The sequence below is a fragment of the Delphinapterus leucas genome, chromosome 13 (assembly GCF_059928025.1).
Source record: "Delphinapterus leucas isolate spDelLeu-1000000601 "Yukka" chromosome 13, BTC_Dleu_Yukka2, whole genome shotgun sequence".
Taxonomy (NCBI): Eukaryota; Metazoa; Chordata; class Mammalia; order Artiodactyla; family Monodontidae; genus Delphinapterus; species Delphinapterus leucas.
This window is the reverse complement of record NC_143141.1, coordinates 40,181,212-40,203,914: the sequence shown is the minus strand read 5'-3', so window position 1 is coordinate 40,203,914 and position 22,703 is coordinate 40,181,212. Positions and strand designations below refer to the sequence as shown.

The 22,703-nt window shown below is 40.3% G+C and overlaps 1 protein-coding gene across 1 annotated transcript in view; it reads right to left on the bottom strand.

Annotated features, from left to right (window-relative positions):
- SERTAD2 (SERTA domain containing 2) overlaps nt 1–20,693 on the bottom strand; it is a 112,799-nt gene extending 92,106 nt beyond the window's left edge. The window contains exon 1 of the mRNA XM_022597165.3: nt 20,033–20,693. The gene's annotated coding sequence lies outside the window, so the exon portion shown is untranslated. The remainder of the gene's footprint in view (nt 1–20,032) is intronic.
- Between the last annotated feature and the right edge of the window lie 2,010 nt (nt 20,694–22,703).

Here is a 22,703-nt window from a genome sequence, read left to right as displayed (position 1 = left end):
AGCCCCTTCATGTTAGCTTTGTCTCTTCCTGTTAACAACACAAAAGAATTACGATCTTCCACCCTCTCGATTTTATGTAGCTTTCAGAGGCCAAATGAAGAACAGGATCATCTTGTTAATAAATCATTCCAATTAGGCTGGTGAGTGTAGACTTATGCTAGATTTTTCAAAAGGCTCTCTCTGAGGCAAGGAAGTGGGTTAATGTATTGTCTGGGAGTTTCCGAATGCAAGAAGACTGTATCTGATTTTAACGCACAGATGTCTTGACTGGGAAAAAACTCATAAATCATCATCCCACACATTTTAGTTCAGAGAGGAAGTAACAGAACAATTAACAATTACTAAAGAAGTTATTTAACATAGTAAAAAGAGACAAAACAGTGTTTAGAAGGCCTGAATTTCAGTCATTCCACCACTGGCTAACTTTTTAATTCTCTGGACTTGAGTTATCTTATTTCTAAAATAGAAATAACTACAATTCTCCTGCTCGTCACACAGGTTTCCCATTAGGATTATATGTGAAAATTCAAGGTCAAGTACTTCACAAACCATTTTAAAGGGCTACACCAGTATTCCTGACATTAACGAATTTCTCTGTACTGCATTTATTCAAGTGTGAGTGAAGATGATCAAAGCCAGTGACAGGCCTTCAGCAGATCTGCCAGTTGAGAATCTCTAAAGTGGGTCCACTATCACTGCTGCAGGGGGTGACGTCAGGCTGTTGTTTACAGGAGAAGAAAGGCTGCCAATTTCCCCTGAGCAGAAGACTGCAGCGGCCAGCCTCCTTGGCTGCGTGTGAGCAAGAATGGACTCTTTATGTGAGGCATGTGTGGACATGCAGTGGTTCACGTGCGGGGCACCAAAACAAGAAGACTGCTTTGTGTGTGCACACCAGCACACGCTTTGCGCCTCGAGTTGTCACTAAGAAGGCTGAGCAAAATTGACCAAAATGCAGCTTTCACTTCTGTTACTCTGAAGGAAAAAAAAAAAAACAAAAACCTGCCACTCTCAGAAACTTTATCCTCAGGTTTTTTTAAGTATTTTTAAAGCAGAACGATCAATTCTTCTAGTTTTTACAGACTCCTCAAGTTATACATTCACTAACAAAAGGAATTTTGAAGACCTACATCAAAGCACAAAATATATTCAGACTGCAGTAACTAAGTTTTATAGGAACAACTTCATTTTCAGAGTGGCTGGCGTTGCTTCCCCCTGTAAGTTCAGGAAGTACTCGCTCAAGTTTAACACACTCTAACTGAATCCACTTTGGGGAGATATTTTGTTAAGTTTATTACTATAAAAGAAAAAAAACTCTGGCTTATTAACATATGCCCATTCATGAAATTTCCTGGTAGAAAGCAACCTTATATTAAATCAAATTTAGAAGGGCAAAAAGAAAACAGGGGATACATTCCTTATACTCTTTCTTCAGCTATCCATCACCTTCTGGGATAGTAGTCAAATCAGGAATAATATGGGAACAGATCGTGTTTATAACCGGCACTGAAACTTTACTTCAGACAATAAATCTAGTATAAATCCTAACACTGGAACGCTGAAGAAGAGATGTGGGAAATATTTTTGGAAACTGGAAATGTATTTTCTTTGGTCCTGTTGTAAGTATATGTATCTGTAAAGGAGAGAAACTATTGCTCGGTAATAAAATGAAGTCGAGGAAGAATCCCGCATTCTGTTTTTGGCACTCCGGCTGATTATAGTACAATCCTAGGTCAAATACTTAGCCGAGATATGCCTTGTTCTTAGTATCTGAGAAATGGGGATGATACTAGCAAGTATTACTTTCCAAATTTTAGGAAAAAAGATTTTAAGAAATCTTTTTTAAGAAAAAAGATACCGAGTGGAAGCCTTATGCAACATTGTTACAAGAATTATAAAATAATAGAAACATGGGCTGGGAATCTTGCCTGATATTGGCCAACTCCTTGGAGAGCTGGGGAGGAAAACGTGCTAAACAAGTAGGAAGTGTTATTAGCACTTCCTTCATTTTATAGTTAGACATAACAGTAGCAAGAAATATATGGCACCAGTTCAACTTTTCCAGGGCTGGTTCCAGCAAGTAACATTGACCGCATATTCTTAAACACATCAAAAAACCTGAAGGGCCATCCTGGGTGCCTCCTTTAACATGAATGCTAAAAAAGGATGCCAGAAAACCTTGCAGAAAGATGTGGAGTAGATTAAACATTATACATTAACATACACCATTATAAAATGACTGTTGTCAGTTTCATTCCTTCATGTGGTGAAAGACACCTGATCACACAAGTCAATGATGATGCAAAACAATGATAACAAAATGGCGGCACGTAGTAGCAGTGCTAACCTGACAGTCAGGGATGTTTTAAAAGTATAGGAATTTTACTGACTGAACAGAGCAGTGATTAAAACACAGCATCACACATCCTGAGTCAGTACAAAGTTCATGAACTTTTAGTTTTAATTTAAAAAAAATAAAACTTTACATAAAGTGCAGCAGTCAACTTGTCAGTCAAGGGGATAAGCAAGAGGAACAGTAAGAAAAATCAAATTGATGGTTATCCTCACACTTAATATGTTCCCCTAATACAACTTACTTAAAATTCTAAAATCAACTATTTGGACTTTATTTCTGTTACCCTTTCTGGTTGTCAAATTGACAGGATCACTTTAAAGCAATTACAAATACACACGAAGAAAATGAGAGCATATGAAGAGTAGAAACTGATAACTGGATTGACCAAGTGCCTGAGTTTCCACTTGACACCTCGTGGCTTAACTGCTGTGCTCCAGTATACCAAAACATCATCTGCTCTGTAGCACGCTAGTCAGAAAAGTCACAATATACTGACTCACTATACATTTGCTTCACAAACTGCCTCCTCGGGAGTACAAACGTTCCCAAGAACTCACTACTCTAGTGCTCACAGATGACTACTGAATCATTTCAACTTCAAAGACATACATAATAGGGCTTCCCTGGTGGCGCAGTGGTGGGGAGTCCGCCTGCCGATGCAGGGGACACGGGTTCGTGCCCCGGTCCGGGAAGATCCCACATGCCGCGGAGCGGCTGGGCCCGTGAGCCATGGCCGCTGAGCCCGCGCGTCCGGAGCCTGTGCTCCGCAACGGGAGAGGCCACAATAGTGAGAGGCCCACGTACCGCAAAAAAAAAAAAAAAAAAAAGACATACATAAAAGAAAACTCAGCTCCATTTCAGTAACTGATTGAACAGGACAAAACTTCTCTTTGCGAAGAACTGTTTCCTAGTCATAAACATGTCTTTTTTTTTTTTTTCCTCATCGCATAATGGCATACTGAATTTGCACTAATACCTGCATCCAGTATTCAAAAGTTAAAGAATAAGTAGTCTAAAGTGCATCTCCTTTTGTATTCCTCAAATAAGAAGTAGGGATACTGCGAGGTAGAATGCCAACAACTTGGACCGAAAAACAACTTGAAAGCTTTCAAAAGAGGAATTCTCACACCAATAATGTTTATAAGCATACAAATATAAGATGAAGCAGAAGAACAAAAGAAAAGGCTTCCACATTTATTTTATTTTTTCCCCAAGGGCATGGAGCTGCATTTTTTGAGCACCCACTGTTTGTCTCCTGGCCTCCAGATTTCTCAGCCTCACAGCAGTCCTTTCCCACTGTATTTTAGGAAATAGGAAATCTGTTTTTAAAAACCCATTTTCTTTTTTTTTTTAATTAATTTTTTATTTATTTATTTTTGGCTGCATTGGGTCTTCATTGCCGTGCGCAGGCTCTCTCTAGCTGCGGCGAGCGGGGGCTACTCTTCGTTGCAGTGTGCGGGCTTCGCATTGTGGTGACTTCTCTTGTTGCGGAGCACAGGCTCTAGGTGCGCGGGCTTCAGTAGTTGTGGCACGCGGGCTCAGTAGTTGTGGCTCACGGGCCCTAGAGCACAGGCTCAGTAGTTGTGGTGCATGAGCTTAGTTGCTCCACAGCATGTGGGATCTTCCTGGACCAGGACTCGAACCCATGTCCCCTGCATTGGCAGGTGGATTCTTAACCACTGCAACACCAGGGAAGCCCTAAAAACCCATTTTCTTATTCTTATTTTTATTCAAAAATAAAAATCACAGTTTCTCCAAAAGAAGTAAAACTTGTCACCAGAACAGTTGCCAGAGACCATATGAAATGATTAGTAGATTACACAGATGGACAAAAAGTGGTAGCAACAAGCACCTCTCTTCCATCACCTCCCCTCAACATTGATTCTTTGCCCATCTCCCCATCCAGTAATCAGGTGAGAGCAAAACAGAAAAAAAAAAAAAAAAAAAGGTTAAATGCTTTATATCTCTATTGGTGATCCTAAATTAACCCAAATAGAAAATGCTTCCGTTTTCACCATGTTGTTCTTATGATGCATAAGTAGTGCAAAAAACAAAACCAAAAACTTATGACCCCTGTTGATCTAGTGCACGTACCACTCAGCAGTCACTACATTAGCCACAACATGTGAAATGGGTTGAAGTGGAACATGACAATAGTGCTGAGAAGACAGGAGGGTCCCTGTACCAGAACGTTTTCACACTAAGTTAGGACTCTGCATCTCCAGCAGAGTCCACGACTTGGTCCACAATAAAACTAAATTTATGGCTAATTACAGACAAATTTTCTAACAATCAAAATTTTCAACCATAATACAATTCCATTAATATCCTCAAAGTATCGTTTGTTTTTGTCTGCCTGCAACTTAAAAAAAAAAATTTCTCAAAACTCAAAGTTGACCAGTAAGTGTCCCCAAATGCCTCATGCTCAAATATATAGCATATAATTAAAGATGCACAGACTGAATGGCACGAATGGTTAATACAGCAAAATAGATTCATGGCCAGAAAATCTCTCCATGGTATATGGGTCTTTCAGAAATAATAATCTTTAAGTATAATCTCTTTTCCAAATAGTTTTTTCAAAGCTACTGTAAATATACTTTTCTTAGCTGGTCAACAGTTTTTTGTTGGTCATGCTACAATTTTTCAGCCAAAATAAGAACTTCTTACGGAAAATGAAGACAATAAATGGCCTGGGACAAAAGCAGTTTGTCCTTAGAATCCATTCCACACAACTTTAGACCCCGCCCATGAGAAGCTCCCAAGGCAACACAGAAATGATAGAATCAAGAAAGATAAACAAAGCTCTAGCAATTATTCTATCATTAGAGTATATAAGTCCTGGGTAATAAGAGGCAGATAATGCACTGCTCTCCAACCCACTGTCACTTGGGCTTTTGTTCCATTCTCTCAGGGAGACGAAAATGTAGGGGCAAGAAGCATAGTTGAAACATTTCTCTGTAGGGAGGCAAAAAAGAAGTTGAGTCAGTCCCAACTGCTTAGCCTTGATTGGTTTTTACCTGCCTGATTGAGTATCTGAAGACAGGAGTACATCCCAATCGAACTACTAATCCCAGCAATCAGTATGGCCAACTGTTTAGCTATTAACAAACGTTTCCTACGGATGACTTTTCACATCACGGCAAAACCAGCCTTATTCTAGTTAGGAAATTAATTTTTATTTATTTATTTTTTTGCGGTACACGGGCCTCTCACTGCTGTGGCCTCTCCCGTTGCGAAGCACAGGCTCCAGACGCGCAGGCTCAGCGGCCATGGCTCACGGGCCTAGCTGCTCTGTGGCATGTGGGATCTTCCCGGACCGGGGCACGAACCCATGTCCCCTGCATCGGCAGGCGGACTCTCAACCACTGCGCCACCAGGGAAGCCCCGGAAATTACATTTTAGTTTGAGCTTTTGGATCTTGATCTTTGCTTTCTTTTCATTTCCTTTTTTAACACTGGGTAGTGGAAATAAAAATAAAATCTAGTATTAGATGGGAAACAACAGTCATTTCACTTTTCCTTTCAGCCTCTGAGCCACTGGTAGTAAACCTTAGCTAAATAGTAAAATCATTTGTTACACAGCAAAGGGAATCTTGTCCACTAAACTTTTCTGCAAGGTACTAAAATTAAAAATTTGCCCAAACAAAACCAAGCTTCACAAGTTACAGTCTTATGTCACCCTTTTTAAAAGTAACCAACAGCACTTTGAGGAAATGCAATACAAAGTTCTAACTTTTTTTCCCCCAAACTCTAGCACTTTTAACTAAGATTATAGCCACAGTGTCCCTTCTCTGGCTTCTTTAATAAAATACAATTTATTTCAGAATTCTGCTTTCATTGTGCTGCTTCATAATTTAAAGTTTACAGAACTTTCATTTGAGATGTATAAAAAACATCAAAACATACGTAAATAATTCTTATTTTCAAAAATTTATTTTATTTTTGGCTGCGCTGGGTCTTCGTTGCTGCATGCAGGCTTTCTCTAGTTGTGGCGAGCGGGGGCTACTCTTCGTTGCAATGCGCAGGCTTCTCTTGTTGCGGAGCACGGGCTCTAGGTGCACGGGCTTCAGTAGTTGCAGCATGTGGGTTCATTAGTTGTGGCGCATGGGCTTAGCTGCTCCGCAGCATGTGTGATCTTCACGGACCAGGGCTCGAACCCGTGTCTTCTGCATTGGCAGGCGGATTCTTAACCACTGCACCACCAGGGAAGCCCTTAAATAGTTCTTTTAAAAAGTATTCCTCTGGCTCAAAACAATTCATAGCAGAAGCTTTGAATTATGGATGGAACCATTCAAAATCTGAGTATTTTCAGTATTCACAGAGCTTACTAGAGCAATAGGTACCTCATCAACACTAAGCCTGAAAATGAAAGACAAAGTAAAAAAACTGTAATTGAAAATTTAGGGACAAGCCAAGACTTAGCATCTTCCAAGTCAAGAGAGACACAAGACTTTCACCCTTCTTCTGTTCTTTCCATGGAGGCTGGCAGGAATCAAATAGTCTACTTGAGGGGTCAAGAAGAATCAGTAGCTCTCCTTCAAGAGTGATCCCATCATTTAGGAAGAAAATTTTTAAAAACAGTGAAGATCTTCCCACGTGATTGGGTTGTGACAATGTTGCAGGCTTCGCAGGTGATTCAGGAGTGCTTTAGAAATTCCATAGGGGGAAAATCTGACAACCCTTCACTACATATTTTGAGAAGAGCATGCGTGAACAAAGACCCACCAGTGTGCACACATACTGGAAAACGCGTCTTTAAAAGACTACTTTCTCACGGTGGGTGAGAGAGGGCTCAAGATCAAACAATCCAGAAAAGACTGACTTGTAAATCAGACACAATTCTATTTAGAAAGTACGTTCTAGAGAAACCAGACTGGCTAAACTGCCATGATAGGCCTGGCTAACCTACCATGATAAGACTAGATATTCCCAAGATATCAAAGACCCGGTCTATCCCGGACAAATAAAGTACTGTGTTTCAAATATAGTGCTTTATTTTGCTGACTTTTCCACAGGTCATGGTGCATTTCTTTTAAATAAAGGGAAAAAATCTATTTCAACTCTGTTGTTTTTATGAATAGTGAAATTAAAGAGATTTTTGTTCCCATCTGATCTGTCTCTTGATGAATATGTGCACACTGTTGACAGTTTCCCTTCCCTGGCTTTGGAATAATATAAAGTTGAAACATATAAGAAAAAATAAGAAGGGCCAAGATAGATTAATGGAGGGTACCTGACCAAAGTGCAAAATTCACATAAAATGCTATGCCCTAGAGCTTCCCTGGTGGCGCAGTGGTTCAGAGTCTGCCTGCCAATACAGGGGACATGGGTTTGAGCCCTGGTCTGGGACGATCCCACATGCTGCAGAGCCGCTGGGCCCGTGTGCCACAACTACTGAGTCCGTGCGCCACGACTGCTGAGTCCGTGCGCCACGACTGCTGGGTCTGCGCACCACAACTGCTGAGGACCATGCGCCTGGAGCCCATGCTCTGCAATGGGAAAGGCCACCACAGTGAGAGGCCCGCGTGCCATGGCGAGCAACGGCCCCTGCTCGCCGCGGCTGGAGAGGGCCCACGCACAGCAGTGAGGACCCGGTGCAGCCAAAAATAAATAAATAAAATGAATAAATTTATTTAAAAAAAAATGCTATGCCCTAGATACTGAGGTTAGAGAACAGGTAAAAGACCAGTTGAGAGAATCACTTACATATACTTACTAGAATGGAGTGTAGCAGTATCAAAGGAAGAGAGAATTTTCCATAAGATGAAAAGGAGAGAAGAAAAAAAGGAATTAGCATTTATTAAAATCAGCTGTGTATTGTTGCTTTACCTGTTGTATACCATTAATAATCATAGAGGTAGATTATCACTGTTGCTATTCTATAGCGAGGAAAACGGAGACTTAGAGAGGGGTAATGAACACTGTTAGTGGTATACCCGACATCCATTCCTTCCTTCCTCTCCCTAAGAGAACCCCAGCCCTGTGGTCCAGATGTGGGCAGAGATGCCCAATCAGACAGAAAGACTGACAGTCCACACCTGTGGAGGTTTCTGACTTCCTCTGAATGCCATAACATCAGCATGTGAACCAGCTTGAGGAAGGAGCCAAAACAGACGTGGGAGCCAGCAAGGAACCCAGCTGAAAGCCAAAAGACGCTAAGAACCTGAGCTACAGAAATGACCAACCCTGGAGCCCGCCGTAGCTCTGGATTTGTTGTGAAATAATAAATTTCCTGATGATTCCAGCAAGCTTGAGGGTGGTTTCTAAAAGCATCCTGATACATGAATTCAACTTCTCCAAGGTCACCTGCAGTAAGTGGCAGAGCAAGAATTTGAACCAACATCGTTCTGGCTCAAAATAGGGCTTTTTTCACTAAACCACACTGTGGCATGAACTTTGATAAAATTTTTTTTCTCATGATATGATCATGCGACGTTAGATCTAGAAAGGATCTCACCTCGCCATACATAAGAAAAGGCATTTACCTTACAAAAATGTTTGAAGTAGTGGCCTTACTTGCAAACACAGATAAGAAACATATCTTTAGCAAAAATACCCAGAATTTCATATTCTGCAGAACTTCTCACTTCATATGCATTTAACTTTTAGCAGAATGTGAATTCATACACCTTTAATAAATGGAATTGAGCTCTTGAAAAGCATTCCAAGTTATTATTAATTTTCATAGGTGTGCTAATGGTACTGTGGTTATGTAGGAAGATGTCCTTATTCTTAGGAGATGCATATTGAAATATTTAATGGTAAAGAGTCATGATATCTAAAACTTACTTTCACATGGTACAAAAAATTATACATATAAAGAAAGGGAGACAGAGAGTCATAAAGCAAAATAAAGCAAAAGGTTAATAATTACTGAATCTAGGTGGAGGAAATATGGGTCTTTGCTGAATTATTCTTTCAAGGTTTCTACATAGTTGAAAAGTTTTACAACAGAAAGTTTGGGTGTGGGGGAATATGGTGTGAGATACAGCACTGCAGAGCACAGTGTGGCTCTACATTGGAATAAGTTGAGGACTTTCAAAAATACTGAAACCAGGGCCTCACCCTGGGTTGTGGCCTGGGGATGGGTGATTGTAATGTGGCCCTCTTGTATGGTAGAAGGAGCCTGAGCTTACAAGGCACAACTCATTAATACCCTGACAGTCCCAATCCCAAAAACACAACTCAAATTTTTTTTCTGCAATGTTTTTTATTCATAAAAAATTGCCATTTTAGGGACTTCCCTGCAGTCCAGTGGTTAAGACTCCACGCCTCCACTGTAGGGGGTGGGGGTTTGATCCCTGGTCAGGGAATGCTATGTAGCGCAGCCACACACACATACAAAATTGCCGTTTTAAAGTTAAGCATTAATTCCAACAATGAAGAAATTTCTCTGAAACACACATTGGGTAACATAAGGAATACTCAATTAAAATTAGACCAGGACTCTAACAGATCGATAATGAAGCCTTCTGTGCTGTGCTCAAGACCACGAGGGCAAGAAGAAAGGGGCAGACTCGGTTATTCCCTAAACAAATCTATCCATAGACTCTATGGTCCGACATGCCAAAATTTAATTTATAAAAATGCAATTTAAGGCTTCCCTGGTGGCGCAGTGGTTGAGAGTCCGCCTGACGATGCAGGGGATACGGGTTCGTGCCCCGGTCCGGGAAGATCCCACATGCCACGGAGCGGCTGGGCCCGTGAGCCATGGCCGCTGAGCCTGTGCGTCCGGAGCCTGTGCTCCGCAATGGGAGAGGCCACAGCAGTGAGAGGCCCGCGAACCGCAAAAAAAAAAAAAGCAATTAAAAAAAGGAACAATATTTAAGGAGAAGCATTAAGCCATTTAATCTCTTTTTAAAAAAAAAGTCCTACTAAAATCATGCTCTTTATTCCACGCCAAAGATGAGTCACAATCTGTTAAACTATAAGGAAAGAATAATTCCTTGAAAAATACACAACTCCAATTCTCCAAATTCAAATTTCTGCAAATTACTTAAAAATACTCTAGTGAGCATTACATACAGTAGAAAGCTCTCTAAGGTCCTATATCTAAATTTCAGCTGGCACGTGAGTCTCTGTGGTTCCATTTGTCTTTCTTAAAATATATGTGACTGGGGTATAGGATAGAGGTAAATAAACAGTAGATAAAATTTAAAAAGAAATAAAAAATAAATGACAAACTTTAAAAATATAATCTTACAATAGAGATTTTATCTTGAAAAATATACCTTACAACCTAGGTGGCTTTTTCTTAAAGTTTCATTAATATCCAATAAATGCATATATTTAAAATGTATAATTTGATAAGTCATGACATATCTATATACCCTTGAAATCATCAGCAATCAAGATAATGAACATAACTATCCCAGGTGGCCTTTAAATCAAATAGATATGTGATGGTTCTAGCACAGATACAGTTTCTCAGAAAAGAAACAATTAAAAAAAAAAGTCTCCATACAAGTGTCCAAATACTTTCATCCATGGCTAAAATAAACATTAAGGCTTTAGAATTTTTCCCCTAATTTAAATCTAACAGGCAAGCATATATTGTGTTATTCTACCTTAGATTTAGGTCCAAATAAACAAATATACTCAAAAAACAAAGAAATTCTTAATATTTTTAAATGTGCAGGAAAATGAAAACAAAAGCCATAGTCACATGGGATTATATTTTAGAATTTGAACACACACATATCAGGAATCTCGGCTAACTGAAAAGCAAAACAATTTAGAAAGATCATACCTACATATTACAGCAATATATAGACTTCCTAAGTTTGGCATATTAGACCCAGGGTATGCCCATCTCACAGGCAGGACTGCTCCAGGCAAAACTGAGGGAAAAAGAGTGTGTCTTCAGTAGCTATCAAAAGTCTCCATCTCCACTTCTTTCCTCCCCTTTCAGTGTTTCTTCCATTTTTCAGGGAACTCCCCTTGTGTACAGGCCCCTCATTGATGTACCAGCCTTCCCAAAGCTCTGGAAAAGGTTTTGTCTTCAAGAACCCAAACCATATCCATTGTGTGCCCATACAGATCTTCCTCAACTTACAACAGGGTTACATCCTGATAAACCCATGTAAACTGAAAATACTGTTAAGTTGAAAATGCATTTAATACACCTAACCTACCAAACATCATAGCTTTGCCTAGCCTACCTTAAACATGCTCAGAACACTTCCATTAGCCTACAATCAGGCAAAATCATCTAACACAAAGCCTATTTTATACTAAAGTATTGAATATCTCATGTAATTTATTGGATACTGTACTGAAAGTGAAAAACAGAATGGTTGTACGGGTACAGAATAGTTGTAAGTGTATTAGTTATTTACCTCGTGACTGTCATCACGAGTGGATCGTGTAGCATACTGTCAGCCCAGAAAAAGATCCAAACTCAAAATTCCAGCTCCATTTTCAACTGAATGTATAGAACTTTCACACCATGGTAAAGTTGAAGCATTGGAAGTTGAACCATTGGAAGTTGGGGCATTTGTATTCTGTTTTCAGTTCAGAGTCCCTGCTTTCCTCGGGAATAGCTAGCGAATGTATTGATAATAAATGGCTAGGGTGTGTACTCCATTTCCTTTCCTTCCTTGCTGAGCAGTTGCAGTAGCTAGAAAAGGGACTGTTCTACCCTTAAGTGCCTAAGGCACAAAGATGGCAATCTTTCCCAAACTTAAAAGGATTAAAAACAAAAACAAAAAAAGGAAGGATGGACTCCTATGAAGGCCATCCAGGACTTCCAGAAGGCAAGTCCATTTGACCTTGCTTACTGTAGTGGCCTACACCAGACTTTCCATCAAGTTAAATCTCATATTGCCCAGCACAAGAGACAATTTTCATGTGGGGATCTTTTGTCTCCCCAACTGGACTGTGAAAACCATTATGGACAGGTGCCATGTCTATTAGTCTCTGATATCCCCAAGCACTTGGGACATGTGTTAAATATTTATGAACAAAAATAAAATAATTAACGAAAATCATTATATTATATCATACTCGTGCTATTTGTACCACAAAAACACATATATCTTCTTTAATATTTGAGGTGGAAATGTACACTAAGAGTTTTATTTGTTTAGGAAATTACACAGTTTTTACAATCACAGAAACAAAAGATTAGTTCTTTATGTACACTAGACAAAGGAAACTTAAGATTTTCTTGTTAATTGTGCCATATAGCTGAGATGACTACATTTCCATTGTGCAATTTTCAGTGTTACACATGTTTTTCAGGCTCTGTCACAAAGAAAACAAAGCAAAATGAGAAAATAACTTCAAAGGTGTAAAGAAAAGCTAGGAGAAAAGCTAGGAGAAATTTCAGACCATGTCCAATGTAAGGTTTCCCAGGGTTCATAAACGAGGATGATTTCATGATTTCTGGTGGAAACATCAGCAACATTATAGGTTTTTAATATTTCAACTCAAACTCAAATAAAAATTGTCCATTTGAATGCAGTTTTGTTTCAGGACTCAGTTTTAGACTTTTGTACCAACTTAAAAGGTATAAAATCCATATGAAGAAATCTTGACTTTTTTTTCAAACCATTATTACACAGTGTTTAGTTATCACTACTCAAAATAGTAGATAACAAGCTCTAAACACATCAAAATAGTTTAGAATGTAATTTCTACAAGGACAATAATATTTGTTACTTTTCTTCACTGCTATAATGTATATGCCTCATAAGAGTAGCTGGCACATAGTAAGTGCTCAATAAATCTGTTGAATGAAATGAATAAATGAATGAAGTCAGGAATGGGATATAGGTTTACAAAAGAAAAAAGAAAAGACCAAGCTTCTTCCAAGAGGCATAGATTTTACAAAGTACAATTTCTAGAAAGTCTCTTATGTAATCAACTCCAAAATGAAGTTTATCTAACCCTATATTGGAATTGTTTAAATAAAAAGTAACAATGGACTGTTTGTTTTGTAAATCAAAAAGGGGATTCATTTCATTTAATCAAATTGAAAGGTTTTCTACTACCAATGTCTGAATAATGTCAAGTATTTTAAGAAACTATTAAACTTATAGGTGATTCACTTTGTTATAGAGCAGGAACTAACACACCATTGTAAAGCAATTATACTCCAATAAAGATGTTAAAAAAATAAGAAAGAAAGCAACTACTAAACATTCTCTCCAAATTAATGGATTTGAGTCCTTAGAAAATCTTTTTACTCAAAGGATTTTTACGTAAATCTTTTTTGTTTAAAAATACATATTCATTTTCATACCCTTTGATTTTCTCAGTGAAAAGAAGTCTTAAAATCAAAACAAAATTAACTCAAAGGGATACATTTCATTTGAGCTGAGGCCACTGGAAGACAATAAAGCTAATGGTTACTTCACGAGGAACATTAGTCATTCAACAATGGCGAACCCTGGAAAACCTCACAGTGGACAGAGTCTGAGGTTCTGTCTGGTTTTACGGAGTTAACAAAACAAAGGACCTGCTCTTCATGTCTAATGTGCTGTTCTCAGGCCCACTCGCCCCCCACGTGGTCAGGTGGCCACGGTCATAGCTCAGACTGCCGCCAGGGCTCGCCCGGCACTGGGCGCCGAGCAGCACAAAGCCTGGATGTTTGAGATGTTTCAAGGTAATGTGGAAAGAAAAAATTCTGTGGTTAACCCCCCAAAAAAAGAGATTAATAGAAAATCAGTAAATAATAAACATATCGTTATTGTCCCTTTTTACCACCTCACATGAGTTAAAACTTGGTTTTAGGTTTACAAAATGGCCCCTTAAGTTTTGTGTAGATAAGATGATCAGAGAGCTCATCTTCCAAAATAAGGCAAATTTTCTATATGGAAGGCCTTTGCCTCAGTCTCATAAAAGCAGACTGAAATAGATGAAAACCCCTATTCCATGCCTTAAACAGAGGCAAAGGCAAAAGAGGGGCAAAGAAAAAAACCTGTCATAATCAAGGAAAAAGACCAATGTGAAAAGAAGAGCAAAATGAGAAAGATGCCGCATTAAAAGAAACACAAATTCAAGTGGTAATATTAAGAAAACTGAACAACAATGGTAGAACAAAGGGAAGAAGGTTGTGAAAATCAGATAAAATTTAAATAAAAGGTGGACTGTTTTGGTCATTTTAATATGTTAAAAGTAAACATTCAATACTACATAGTTGTACGTAACATCACACAAAGCTTTATAAACATCAGTGTGGACTATACATTAAAAAGTAGAAAAGAAATCTGATCGTTCTGAGTTTTCATCAATTGGATGTTGAACAATAAGGACAAAAGGACAATACACTTTTAAAAGTTGCTTTTGCTTAGCAACCTTGCATTTGAGGATCACTGTTCATGATACTTAATATTAGTTGGAACAAAAAATATTTCTTTGTATGTCCCACTTGTTTTAATAGGTCTTACTCTGAGTACACTAGAATTTCATTTCCACTTTAAAAAGTGATAATATCATAAGGTTGTGACAACTCTTCTGTTAATAACCACAGAGAGGGAAAGCTGAATTCAAAGAAACTGACATAATGTGCTAACGCTGGGCTTTTTGACTTTTAAAGACTCAGAACTCATTTTTAGGGACAAGAGGAAAAAAAACTAGTTTCTTAAAATACAGACTTTCCCTACCTGTCTTCACTCACCTTCCTAAATAAAAGATTCGCTGGAGTAAATAAAATCCTTCAAGCCACTATATTCTGAAATGTGCACATTTCACTGTATTCAAGGTACAAAAATAACTTAGTGTAAGAAGGGGTCCTCTAGCCAAGTAATCCTTTTGAAATTTAAAAGTAAATAATCTAATTTTTCTCTTTGAATATACTGCTAACAAAACATACGTCTAAACACTTTTTCCTGCAACACACGTGAAAGTTTTACAAGCTTTAAGTTAATAAAATGTATTATCTCCTAGATACATAAAGTTTGTTCTTACAATATCAACATCTGCTATAATCTAGGATATACCAAAACTCAATGTTAACATTTAAAATCCCTTTCAAAGTTTCTTGGCTCTTTTAGGTACCTTATACTTTCTTGTGAATATACCAGTAAGAAGTCTCTACTAATATAAAGTTAAAAGGAAAAATGCCCTTCAGACAAAAGATCTCAAGTCACAACTTTTTAATAATGACAAACAAATGTCCATTTCTAAATGCAAATGTTTACTTTGTATTTGCTTCCACCCTGTCCTTCTCCAATGCTCTTAAAAAGCACTTACAACTTATCCCTACAATGTCCTCTGTGAGTGAGGGCAGGGTAAATGCCTTCCCTCTTCCCACTGAAAGGATGAGAACACTACTCAGCCATAAAAAGGAACGAAACTGAGTCATCCGTAGTGATGTGGATGTATCTAGAGTCTGTCATACAGAGTGAAGTAAGTCAGAAAGAGAAAAACAAATACTGTATGCTAATACATATATATGGAATCTAGAAAAATGGTACTGATGAACCTAGTGGCAGGGCAGGACATAGAGAACGGACTTGTGGACACGGCGGGGTCGTAGGGGGAAGGGGAGGGTGGGACGAATTGAGAGAGTAGCATTGACATATATACACTACCATGTGTAAAACAGATAGCTAGTGGGAAGCTGCTATATAGCACAGGGAGATCAGCTCCGTGCTTTGTGAGGACCACAGGGGTGGGATGGGGAGGGTGGGAGGGGGGCCCAAGAGGGAGGGGATATAGGTTACATATAGCTGATTCATTTTGTTGTACAGCAGAAACTAACACAACATTGTAAAGCAATTATAATCTAATAACGATGAAAAGAAAAAAAAAAGGATAAGAACAGGGAGAGTCCTGGAGGTTAAGGGTAATGCTCAAGGTCATGTGCCAATCGGTAGCATGGTTCAGTCTAGAACTCCAGCGACTTTAATTCTAAGTTTATGTCAATAGATAACACAAAAATAATTTTCCTCTCCTTTTGATCACTGACAGAGTATATATATATATATATATATATATATATATATATATATATATTTTTTTTTTTTTTTTTTTTTTTTTTTTTTTTGCGGTACGCCGTTCTCTCACTGTTGCGGCCTTTCCCGTCGCAGAGCACAGGCTCCGGACGCGCAGGCTCAGCGGCCATGGCTCACGGGCCCAGCCGCTCCGCGGCATGTGGGATCTTCCCAGACCGGGGCGCGAACCCGTGTCCCCTGCATCGGCAGGCGGACTCTCAACCACTGCGCCACCAGGGAAACCCCCAGACAATTCTTCATCAGAAACTTCACTTTTTTAAAAGTTGAAGACATTATATACATCTGTAAAATATCAATAAATACTCAAATGTCTTCACCAAAACGAAAAATGTTAAATGAAAGAGATATAAGCTACAGAAATAGTCATGCTGAAATGTGTTAAGCAAAAACTCAGACCTTTCATCTTGCAGACCAGACACTTAAGTGTAGTTTCTAAGTGCCTATAAATTAATTTTTTAAAGTTTCATTTTAGATTAGCTGCTTTAAAAGTGTATGAACAAAAAAGGGCGACTTTTAAAAAGTTAATTGTTTTAGCCAGTGAAAATGCAATATATTCAACTAAACTGGATAACTGATGATTTGGTTAGACAAAGGATTATATATACAAAAGTACCCACATTGTACTAGATAGTTCACATATTTGAAAAGTTTTAACAATGTTATGGAACTCTGTAACACTTCTGAGTAGATTAGTTTTCAGATTTTGTTACTGAGGATATCTCTTTCATGAAAGATATTTCTTGCATTTTTATAATTTCAGAGGGCACAGTAATTAAACTGGTTTTATTGACAAGTAAAGCAGAATGATTCTATAAATGAAGCGGGTGGCACAGGCCCGATCAATTTTCTTATTTAAAAAGATACATTACCCAATTGTGTAATGCCTATTAAGTGTGTGGTGAAGTTAGTTAAAGTGCTTTATTTGCTAATTACATATACCTTCTTTATGATTCCTATTACACTATTTACTACGCCTATTTGAAAAGCTAATTATTTATTAAGACTGCTCAAGAGAAAGAATTTCACTCTTGAATGGAAAGAGAAATAAAGCTTAGGTCCTTAAGGAAATGATATCGTTTTATTTCCACAGTGTTGGTTTGATAAATTCTCTTTATTATTATTGATTCAGAAGCCAATAATAACATCACATCATCATTTGGGACATTCAAAATCTAATTTGTATAATTTGTATTAATTATAATAACATCCAACTTAGTTACAGGAAGTTTGGGAGTCAGAAATTCTTTCAATAAAAAAAATGGCCACATCAGGTATTAAAAGAAGACATTTGATATGTACTTTTCAGAATATTTTAAGTTCAATCTTCAAAATGAAAAATATTTTCCTAATAAAACATGTTATAATTCCCTCTCTATTTCCAAAAATAGTAATTGAGAACATAAAAATTCAACTCAACACCACAAATAATAGTATGCTCCATAATATCACTTACAATGTCATTCAACTACTCATAAACAAATTGAGAATAACATTGTTTAATTCATTCTACAGCATTCATTAAGCCTACCTATGTACCAGGTACTCTGCTGGGCACCTGGGATTAAATTATGAATGAAACACTATCCTTACCCTCAAAGAGCTTTCTGTTTAGTAGAGGAGAAAACCACATATAACAGCAAATATGTGATAGGTATCGTTATAATAGTGGTATATATATTTGGTTATGCAAGTTTAAATGAAAGAGTGATCAACTCAACTCATCCAATAACTAACTTTCATAAAAACTCATATAAACTTCATTGAAAAGTATAAATCCCATAAATCATCATGCATATGGATAAGAACTCTGCTTATTTCAATGACAGCAATAATTCTTTATCTTTACAAAAAGTATAGTTCTAAAAAATATAGTCACCCATTGTTTCAAGACATACCAGGAACAAAACAGAATTAAACTTGAAAAGATGTACCAAATACTAGTCAAACTCATTCCGACCTCACAGTAACCCTGTGAAGTAAATTTTTCTATTATCCCGGCTTTATAGATGGGGAATCTGAGGTTACCGCGGCCAAGATCACAAGGATAGCAAGAGGAAATGCTGGCACTTGAACCTACAGTCTGGTTGTGGAGGTCCCCTTAACCACTACATCACACATCCTCTCAGTGGACGATGATGATGGTGATGATGATGATGGGGCAGCTAACAGCAAGTACTCTGTGACTTGTGCCCTCTCACTTATCCTTAAGGCAACCCTTAGATGAAAAGTCATTCCTCCCGTTTACAGGAGAAAACCCTCACAGGCCAGGTTTGAAACCTGCCTAAGGTCAGTCAGCCATCCAGGGATGATGGCTAGATTCAAACTCAGGCAGCATGGCTCGCCTCTGCTCTGAGGCCTCTCAATAATTCAGTCTTACACTCAAGAAAAAGACCACATGATGAAATTTATTAAACAATTGAAAAAGACTTTGTATAAGTCTTCCTGAAACACTCTGCAAGGTTTTGGGGCTTATGATAAGCATTTCCTTATGACAGCACTTACATTTGAGTCAACTTTACTACTTTTGGCTGATCATAAACACATTTCTTCTCTTTAAAAAGAAATCTTTCTGTAGAAACTTGGCAGATTTCAGTACAGGAACAGTCTATTCTTTACAATTAAATTTATCAACAACTTATTCTGGTTAGTCTGAAAGAGAAGGAGAGAATGAACTACTAAAAGGCCTTTCCTGTACTTTAATATTTCAAAACATGTTTGGTTTGGCCTAATTTGAATCTTGTGGACAACTAGACCAGAACTTGATTCAAAAAGAGGAATACCATTTAAAATAGGCTGAATTCTCAAAAGCGACCTCAGAAGGTGATTCAGAGTAACTATTTCTCATAATTTTTAGTTTTATCTCAAATTAAATATTAAAGATGCATAGGGCAAGATTCTCATAAAGCATATATGGCCAAGTATGTGTACTTTTGAACAGCCAACAACCAAGAGACCAAATTAAAATTTTGTTCAAGAGCAATCAAGTATACAAAAGAGAGATATCAAAAGAAAAAAAAAGCCCTTTTTGTCCTTAGCACACCCCACTGTGCCCAGTGACGGAGAAATAAAAAATTCTGTGCTTTAATTTCTTGCTAGAATAGAGGTGAGCTAAAGATGAAGTGTCAAGCTGGATTTGCATCTTACCTTGCTTTCCTCCAACAGGTTCAAAGACTTCATAACCTTTACGTTAATACTGAATTCACGTTTTTTTTTCAAAAGGGAACCTAAAGAACTATTTTAAAATAAAAATAGTAAGCCATGCCACAAGGCAACCTGTCTTCTCTTGGTCTATCTCCACACATTCAAATTAGAAATGCCTTTTACTTTGCCTTTATTGAATAAAAGTTTAACTTTGATTTGGAGGAAAACCTACCCATTAGCCGTTTTGCACTTTTTGCAGGTCATACAGTCTATCAGATCACATCGCTGACTATGACCACTCACTAAGAAAGCATGCCATTACAGCTCATTTTATAAGCATTATAATGCCCCGATGGTGGAAGTCTGGCAATACCTAGAAATACAGCAAGGCTGGTGAATAAGGAGTCGAGGGGCGGGGGAAGAGGGAGAGAGGGGGAGGCAGTCGCCACCTCAAATCCACGCCTGACCGGGAACCTCCAGCCCACAACGTGATCCCTGCCCTCCCCAGAGTGGACCGGCTACAACATTTTTCTAGATTCTCCCCCACCCCTCCGCCAACCCAACACGGTACTCACCCTTCTGTGAAGTCGGCACCGGGTCCAGCCCCGAGACGGGTCGGGGTGGCAGCGAGGGAGGGGACGTCTGGGCTGTGGGCGGAGGGTGTCGCTGCGTCACTCGAGTGCAGGACGCTGAGTTCGAGCGGTGGGAGCGGAGAGGGGCAGGAAAATCAAGTCACGGCCGCAAAGGGACAAGGAGAAACGGGGGGAGGGGGGAGAGCCCCTTCCCTAAAATAAACCCGCCGGCCCCTGCGACCCCCCTGCCCCAGGGAGGGAAAATAAAATCAGGGGAAATTAAAGACTGACAAATAAATCCCTAAAACGACGAGGAGCGAGGAACAGACTTTAATTTAAAGGGGGGAGATTGAGCGAGCGCTGGAGGGGAGAGAGAAGTGGCTCTAGGTCTATCCCATGCCTTTGCAGTCCCCAAGCAGAGGAGGAGGCTGGCTGAGGGGAAGTTGCAGCGGCTCCTGAGGAGGAGGCGGAGGAGGCGGAGGAGGAGGTTACACCGTAACAAGTACAGACAGCCATGGATCAGAGGGGCGCTGCGAGAAGGGGCGGCCGCGGCTGGGCGAGCGGCGGCGGCAGCAGCACCGCCTGCTCGGCTCGCTCAAGACATTTAATTGGATTGATAGGTTGTGCAGTGACTCACAGACTTTACAGAGTCGTACAGCAGTCCCCGCCCAGCTGGACAGGGGAGACGCGGCGGGGACGGGAGGGGAAAGGGGGCAGTGGAAGAGCCGGGAGGGGAGGAGGCGACTGAGAGGGCGAGGCTTTGGGGGGGGCGGGGAGCGGAGAGAAGCCACCCAGTGGCGAAGCCTGCCGCTCCGACGGGCGTGGGCGTCGGCCAATGACGGCGCGGCTCGATAGGCGGCTGGCTTCGCCCCTGGCCCAATGAGTCTTCTAAGGACACTGCCGCGAACTGGAAGAGGGAGGGGGAATGGAGTGGGGGCTGGGGAGAGGTGGGTGGACGTTGAAAAGGGGGGGTGGAGGGAAAGATGAGGCGCCGGAGACCAGCGGAGTCACTCTGCCCTCCTCGCCCCGAAGTGCGCCTTCTGCCAATCCCGGGGCCGCGTGGAGGTGATGGACACAAGTGTGTGACCAATGAGGAGGAGAAGCTGCCGCAGAGAGCCAGAGGGGAAGGAGTGGGCGGGCCAACGCCCTCCCCTCCCTCAGGCGCCCAGGTCCTCCCTCCTGCCCATTTCGGGTCAGTCAAGCAAATAACAGTGAGAGGGTTGGGGCCGTGCGGGGTGGGGTGGGGGGCGGAGGGGCCGCGCTGCTGGCGGCGTGACAGCGATAGGGACTGGCTGTGCTGCCGACTCCGCGCCGGCAGGAGGAGGAGGCGGCGGAGGCTGGCTCCTTACTCAGCCTGCAGGCTATTACTGCTGCTGCTGCTCAGCCTCTGCCTGGTGCTGTCGGGGAGCCTCTGCGGCCAAACCCCACTCTCGAGTGGCAGACAGATTTGGAGCGAATCAGATCAAAACTTTGCCTCAGGTCGGTGAAGTGCCCACTCTTGGAGACAGCTCCGTGTGACGCCCTGTGGGGCTGTGCTCTGGGAGCTGAGGGAGCTGGACGCCAGAGACCGGAGGCTTGGCAATGGCATTTGCCTCCTTGCTTGCCTGTTTTCTGGGGAAGTCAGGGTAGGGTGTGGACAGGTTGAAACAGCTCCTGAATGCATACCATTTCTTTATTGAGTTTCTGGAAAAGGCATTTCTTAACCTGGCATGAGTGAAGCTGTATGGGCTTTGTGCGTGTATATATGTATTAGCTACCTCCAGCCCTCTCTCCCGCACCGCTCCCACTTCTCTGCCCACGGTCCTCACCTTGTACCCTGACAGCAATCCTAGGGAGCACTCACTACTAGATCTTCTCGCGGCTTATTCCCAGGAGCTATGGCTTTTTCTCAATTTCTTGCCTACTGTCTCGTAATCATTTTACAGACCTTAACACTTTCCACGCACTTGAAAGGAACTGTTATCACTAATAAACCTGAACAGAGATGCCCACAAAAGCAAACACACTGGCAAAAATCCACCTTCTTTCCCACAAGGTGCACTTCTGCACGCTATTTGAAATTTACGACAATTGCTTCCTACCAAGAAACCAAGGAAAGACAAATCACATATCACATACCTACAAAAAAAAGATTTTCAAAACCACTTAGAATACCCAAAGTCCATTCTCCATAGACAAGTCAACTAGAGAGATCTAGGGTTGATTTACGGTCTTGAAGTGAGCAAGATCATTTTTCCCCCCATAATTATAAGATTAAAACCTACAGTGGTCTGGAATTCAGAGGAGACATAATAAGTGAACAATAAGCCTTCAGGCTTATTCCAGTCATATTGGGGCTTTCCTTGATTATTGTCATTTTAAGGTATGGATCCTTCCCCTAGACTGTAATTGTGACACTCAGCCTGACACCACTTACCTCTTCTCTTTCTGATTTTAGCCCTACTCCATGATTTCAGCCTGTATCCTAAGCCCACCTAAGAAAATGAACCAAGCTGCAGACTTCTCATAGTGCCCAGATTGTGTATCTGTTGCCCCTCGGTGTTTTGAAACTTCTTCGGAGTTCGGCAGTGCAAGGAGGCCAGCATCCTCATCCCAGGACATAGTGATCTGCAGGAGGTGGGCCATGTTCCCTTAGCCAGGTCACCCTGTGATAATTTAAACATACTAAATCCCT